General features: G+C 41.8%; 1 long non-coding RNA gene across 1 annotated transcript; it reads left to right on the plus strand.

Moving 5' to 3' along the window:
- The first annotated feature begins 1,143 nt into the window (after positions 1-1,143).
- Positions 1,144-6,025, plus strand: LOC119137924. Its single transcript, XR_005101032.1, has 3 exons — positions 1,144-1,155; positions 1,296-1,298; positions 5,764-6,025. It is a non-coding gene; the product is annotated as an uncharacterized LOC119137924 (long non-coding RNA).
- The last annotated feature ends 1,475 nt before the right edge of the window (positions 6,026-7,500 follow it).

Here is a 7,500-nt window from a genome sequence, read left to right on the forward strand (position 1 = left end):
TGGAAAGGAATGTGCAGGCTACAATGAATTTGTTCTCTACAAAGTATTGTGGAACAGGATGTCCAGACAGGGAGGATATCTCAAGGCCGGTGATGAACAACTCGTCTTTGTGGTCCAGACACCTGTGCTGAGCAGGGGAAAAACCCAAACGAGGAGGAGACGACCATCGACCATCGACCAATCACCACACAATATTTTGCATGCTTGAATATTCATATTGTGTTTCTTTAAAACTGGGCAACCCGGAAGAATGTGTTGTCTCTTGATGGTCACAAGAACACACGAATCTTAGTGTGAGGGACCCGGGGGACCCAGGCGCCTGTATTAGTTTGCTTTGTCAGGATTAAACAATTGGTAAATTCGGCCTAATTGATTTATTGGTCTTCTCTTTGACAGAACGAACTCGCAAAATTGTTAGGTGTACCAGTGTGTGGATTAGGACGTAACGATTCATGTGTTAAGTGTTGATCATAATTTGGAGTCAGATCAATAGCTAAAATCCGTATCCTAACAATTTCTTGGTGACCCCGTACGTGATGTCAAGAGAAGGGTTATTGACAACTCGTGGTCTGTGTCCAAGTCATCGGACAGTTAGTCTGGGACAGCTGTCTCCCGGTCGGCGTACCGTTTGGGAATAAGGAATAAGCGCGGTCGGCGTACCGTTTGGGAATAAGGAATAAGCGCACAACGTTGAGCTGGTACGACGTCTCCTAAACCCTGAGCTCATCAATGATAAGGTAAGCAGAATACCTGTTACTATATGTCGAAATTCTGCAAATTGAAAGAGGAAATTTAAGAGGAGACTGTCGTTCAGATCAACTAAGGTGTGCAAGAAGTTAAGTAAGTTTGGAACTTACGTGTGTAACGTGTACGGTAAAGTCAGGGACTTACGCGTACTAAGAATAGGTCAGGGACCTAGTGCTTCGTCGTGGAACTTATGTGTGTAACGTGTACGGTAAAGTCAGGGACTTACGCGTACTAAGAATAGGTCAGGGACCTAGTGCTTCGTCGTGGCGGACAAGGGTGCGGTGACGATCGTATTCAAATAGCTGGGGTGTTTTTTGAGATCCCCGAGGAGAAGTGAGGCCTCCTCAAAAAGTATCCGGTGATAACAGTTCCTCCTGTGAGAGACCAGACCGCTAAAATATCCAAAATGTGCAACCAAATTGGGGGGAGTGTGTGTGTAATGAGAGGAATGTATGCTGATGTGGAAGCGCAAATCGTGAGTTACATGAGAGATGGATTCGAATCCCTTTGTCTGTGTGTTCTGTGTATGTGCGTAACATCTGTAAAAGTTTGTGTCAGTCTGTTGTCGTTCATCTGAGCTCTGTGTGCGTACTCTGTGTATTGGCGTGCGTGCGTGCGGATGCGTGTGTGTGTGTACGTGCGGTTGTGTGCGCGCTCGGTGTGTGTGCGTTTATGTGCACACCCTGTGTGGGTGCGGGCGTGTGAGGAGGAAGACGGCATGGATCAGAGAATGTTCAAGAAAGGAGGGGGCCCGGTGGGCTCCAAGGCGTGGAATGGCGCTATACCGGCGAGGGTGGGGGCCAGCAGGACGTGCGGGCTTGGCCAGATTGTGACGTCAACATTGATACGTTGACCCCCCCCCCCCCCCTCGTCCAGGGGCGCTGTGCCGAGGAGTCCGCAAAGGCCTGGGTCCCCCCGGGAGAGGTCAATGTTGAGGAGAACTGAGGCAAGATGAGGGGAGATCAAATGTTGATGAGCAAAGGGTGCATGACCAACAGCGAACGTGCATGATTGAAACTGAAACATCACTGGCACTAATGTTTAACATTTGCAAATAGGCGAGAGAGGGGTGTACTTGTGGGTCTTAGGAAAAGAGTTGGGCCGTGGCAGCAGTGATTTATGGCAGGACGCTACACATTCGGCCCAAGACAGATAGAAAGAGGGAGTGAGAGAAGAGAGGGCGGCTAACTCGTAAATAGTGAGGAGATAATTGCTCAATTGATGGGGGTTAAATTTTAGTCACATGTTTTGAGGGACCACAGCAACAACATTGTATTTGCAGGCCATTAATTTAGTAGGTGATGACAGTGTCAAGATAAGTAGACTGTTTTATCAAAAAATGTGAGAGTGAAGGAGGAGGTTTGATTTGTAATTTGGCATTTGGGTGCCACTTGTAAGAGTCTGTGCAGGAGCATAGATTGTTTTTGGTTGTTTTAAAGATATATTTAACAGTTTATTTCGGTGCAGTAAGGATATAGCAGTTTTGAAAGATTTAAAATTAAAAGCAAAATTACATTTTAATTTTGACATATGCCAGCTAACATGAGGATGGCAAATAAATAAATGAATAAATACTAGTTCAAATGTGGCATGTGTTTTAAATTGGGCGATAAGACATTCACTTTCAAACACTATCATTTAGCGCTGCTGACAACAATAACTTATGAGATGGTAAATCAAGGAGGAGTGTCATAGTTGGAACACAGGCGCTGTATGACCTATAGATTGAACAATAACATTCACCGCATATACAACCATGTTGGTAGATTGTTAAATTACATTACAGTTTATTACAAAGGATTTCGGAACTTTATTGGCTGATAAACACTGGAACGAGGATTTTAGCCGTGTTAATGCGTAGGGTGGATGGATTGCTCAGAAGAAAAAAAAAAAAAGCATTTGATAAGGGCGGCTTGATAGTAAAATGATGAGTGTGCACAACTGATAGGATACAAAATGTTAATCGGAAGATTTGGGGTGTAAGGAACAAATACTACACAGGAAGACTGATAACACGAAGATAGTTTTGTTAAATTTGTGTCCCAGTGTGTTCTTCCCTAGCGCGTGGCACGATTCCTGAACTGAGTCCTCTTACTCCACTGGCTGTCTCAAAATCAACAGAGGACTGTCCCTGGTCATGAGACACCTTTGACCTTTGGGAGAACAACAGGAACTACTATCATGCTTGAAGGGGGCAAGCACAGCTCTTCACAGGACAAGAACCATACAGTTGGTGGAATAAACACAGTTGCAGATCAAAAAGAAAATGGACTGAAAGAACAAAGACAAGATGGACGCATTTGAGAGTGGCGGACGATCCAGCCCTGAATCATCATCATGAGAATCTAAGAGGAGAGGCTGCTAAAGACTTGCATGAGTCACATGAAGTCAAACTGGACACATTGCTAAAGACTGCTGAAGCATTACAAAGTTGGTGGAGTGTGGGACAAAAGGGATGGAAGTGTGTTTGGGTGCTGGGGCGGACATATCTGAGGAGTTTTGATAAAAGAGGGAATAATAAGGCTGCTTATTGACACTGAAATGGGGATAAAAAAACGAAATACATAGATATGGACAGTGAAGATGCACTAATAATAACAAATCATACGACAGCGTGATCAGAAACTTTGCAAAGTGGAAATTGATCGATAGAATTTAAATTTATCAAAACGACAGAATTTAATTACACATCAACTGCGACTGATTTATAGGATGCATATTTGAGCTTGAAGGGGTGAGGGGCCATAAGAAAGTTGGAATTTTGGATAGTCAGCAAAATAGTAATACAGGGCATTACTTAATTAAAAAAGGATACAGTAGGCCTTTAATTAACAAATACAGTGACATGATGCTTGCGACAATCGATTTAAATGGCAATTTATGATAGGCACTTGGGGTTAGGATTAACAATCCATCCATCCATCCATTACTGGTGCGTCTTGTCTTTACGAGGGTCACGGAGGATTAACAATAATAATTAGAATTTGTCATTTTTGTAGAAATTGCGTGTGAAGGCGAAGAGGCTGAATAAAAATTCGGGGAAGGCTACAAGATTATGTTTAAATTTGGATCGTGTTGAATTGAGTCAGTGAAAAAAAAATTCATTAGAAATTAGAACGGAAAAAGGAAATTTTGCAAAATTTTACCGCAATGTTGAAAGTGAAAATGTGAAATTTTAATCTAGAAAGTGAAAGAAGGTGAATTGGAGGAATTATGTGGAAGAAAATGAGAAATATTGAATGTGCCATGAAGAATGAATGGTGAAATATTGGCTTAAAATTTGTAAATTCTTCAAAAAAAAACGTAAATATTTAGAATATTTGGCATGAATATTTGGAATGTGTTACAAGTGGAATGAAGTGAACAATGATGATCATGACCGCAAAAATATTTCTAATTGGTTTTGATAGGTACAAAGGGGGAACGTGGAAGAAGGTTTTCAAAATTTGTGATATAGCGTGACTCCATTATCAAGAGTAAGCATTTTTTTAATTTTAAGAATTGGCATCAACAAAAATGAGAACGATAATCTTCAAGGTGTAAGTGGCAGGAGGAAGCTGTGTATATTGTTTTAAACATTATTTTTGGTATTATTATTTTTTAGGAGGGTCAGTTATGCTTGTGAGGAGATGAATGAAGGAACAAGGTAACAGTAAAAGGGAGTGCTTTATAAATTGTTGTTTTTTTGCCAGAGGTAGTTATTTGGAGGGATGAATTTAAACTGAAAGCAAAATGGAATTGTTTAGTGGAAGAAATATGGGAAGATGGAAATATTGAAGTTACAGCTCAACACAAAGTGTCAAATAGTCTAAGTGTGAGATGTGAGCAAACTAAATGGGGAGTTAAATCATGTTCCAGCATTATGCATATTGGCAAATAATGAGAGGACAGGAGACCAGACAATTAGATATTAACTTTGGATTTAAAATAAAAAAGGGAAATTTTAATTGAGGAGAAAATTTTGTGTAGGGTGGATTTTTTTTTTTTTTACAATTTAATATTGTATGTTTTTATGTGTGTTGCGGAATGACAGTTTGTTTGTAATGGTGTATGAATGTCAAGTCTGTGATTGTGGTGTGGTGTTTGTGTATTGTGAATGGTTAACATGATTCAAAGTTGGGGTGATGTGATCACAGCAGAGGATAACATTCCTCTCACCTGAAAAATATAAAGATACTACAGATTTGAAAAAGCACGATTGATCAGGACTAATTTTGGATTAAATATGGGTTTAGGATTACTCAAGGGCACCATCGACAACAAAACAGTGCGATGGAGAAGGCCCATTTCAGTAATATGGTCAGACAAGACAGAACTAGTATCAAGACTCTGGACGATTTGACGTGTGACGACTTTGAGCTCACCCGACGGGGTGACGGACTAGGTGGACAGTGACCAAATGTTTGACGTTTGAGCTTGCTTGCGACAAGAGCACGCTCTGCTCTGTTTTTCTGTGTGACTTGATTTTTATTTTTTGCAGCAACAGCCACCAGCCAAGGAGCGGATTGCGCACTGCTTGCGTAACTTGTTTTCGTTCTTGCAGGTTGTCGATTGCGTTCGTGGAAAATTTGTGTTGAATTTACAAGAATATGTTAACCCTTGCCCTTTTGGTTTTTATGATGAACTTGTTGATGACATGGTTTTCAGGACATGATCCGCAGGCGCCAGGATTCATTTTATCACTGTTTTTATTTTGATATTTGATGTCTGTTTTTGTGTGTACAAATGTCCGCTGCCAGCAGGGCTATAAGCTCACTGACAGGAGTGCGATGATTTTTGTTTGTATTGCCGAGTGTGTGGTGGACAGTCAAGTTTTAAGGACTTGGAATGACGGTCCCGGGGCCCAGATGGGAGCTAGAGGTTCCGCGGGCCTGACTACAATGGGTGTGGTGATGAGAGGGGACGCTTTGCAGGTTCCTTTTGATACGTAATGACACATTGGATGAATGTGTCAAAAGGGGGAGGTGTAAAATAGAAATGGGTGAGTAGGTTTCAATTTGTAATTGTGATATACAGTTTTTTTTTTTCCAAATTCACTTGTTTTTAAGCTTTAACAGGACATGCCAGAATTCAACTAGCAGTGATGGAAGGAGCAGAGGAAGACCAGTGACATCTGGTTGTGGTGACAACAAATTATATGATCGCTTGCCGAAGGATGCATCAGGTATCTGTGCCCTCGTGTCTTTGATAATGCCTGTAGTGGTTGTCCCCATTGAAATACAGAATCTCAATTGGAACATGGAGTCCCCACTGGCGGGGCTCCTGAAGCGAGCCAAAAGAGACGTTTTACCCCATTGTTGAGCCAGGCCAGATAAGTATAAACTCGTTAATCAAGTGTTTTCGGGATTCGAAAGCATTTTCCTATGGATCACCCCCAATAAAAATGTTGACCGTATTAATTACGTTCATTACAATGTCCAACGATTGGGTAATTATACAGCTGAATCATTTGCAGCGGTCCATGAACAATTGGCTACGACGTCATTGATGTCGTTCCAAAATAGAATTGCGTTGGACATGCTATTGGCTAAGGAACATGGTGTGTGCGGAATGTTTGGTGATGCATGTTGTACTTTCATCCCCAACAACATGGCACCAGTGGGGCGACTGACCCGGGCGTTGGAAGGACTAAGGACACTGAATAAAAAGATGAAAGATCATTCAGGTGTACGCACCGATATTTGGTCTGATTGGATGAAAACGTTCGGAAGCTGGAAAGGCCTCATCATGTCTGTGCTTGTTGCTGTGGCTATTTTTACTGCAATAATGATTTTATGCGGTTGTTGCTGTATTCCATGTGTTAGATCACTCACTGTTCGGTTGATCGAGAAAACCGTTGGCCCGTTGTCACCGAAGGGCCAATATACCCTGGTGACTCAACATGAGCCGCGGTGGGGAAGAAAGGACCGACAGTGTGCTGGTCGCTGCTTGCTAGAGAAACTGGTGATGACCTCATAAATGAGGTCATGAGAGGGAATAAAGGGAAATGTACTTTCGGCAGTTTGCAAACATATTTGATTAAGGCTGCATTAGACATATATAATCATATCAATATAATTTCTAGTGTGCTCGTGTGGTGATTAATAAGTGGAAAGGAATGTGCAGGCTACAATGAATTTGTTCTCTACAAAGTATTGTGGAACAGGATGTCCAGACAGGGAGGATATCTCAAGGCCGGTGATGAACAACTCGTCTTTGTGGTCCAGACACCTGTGCTGAGCAGGGGAAAAACCCAAACGAGGAGGAGACGACCATCGACCATCGACCATCGACCAATCACCACACAATATTTTGCATGCTTGAATATTCATATTGTGTTTCTTTAAAACTGGGCAACCCGGAAGAATGTGTTGTCTCTTGATGGTCACAAGAACACACGAATCTTAGTGTGAGGGACCCGGGGGACCCAGGCGCCTGTATTAGTTTGCTTTGTCAGGATTAAACAATTGGTAAATTCGGCCTAATTGATTTATTGGTCTTCTCTTTGACAGAACGAACTCGCAAAATTGTTAGGTGTACCAGTGTGTGGATTAGGACGTAACGATTCATGTGTTAAGTGTTGATCATAATTTGGAGTCAGATAAATAACTAAAATCCGTAGCCTAACAGGATAAAGACTGCTGCTTTGAGTTCACAGGGAGCCAGCCTCTTTATTCACTGTACATAGTCTGCTCTCTAGCGGTAAAAGACGTGAACTACAATGCTATGGATGACGCCACACAATATAGATTTGAAACTCGTGTTATAGTTTCA

Source organism: Syngnathus acus, chromosome 19 (assembly GCF_901709675.1).
Source record: "Syngnathus acus chromosome 19, fSynAcu1.2, whole genome shotgun sequence".
NCBI lineage: Eukaryota > Metazoa > Chordata > Actinopteri > Syngnathiformes > Syngnathidae > Syngnathus > Syngnathus acus.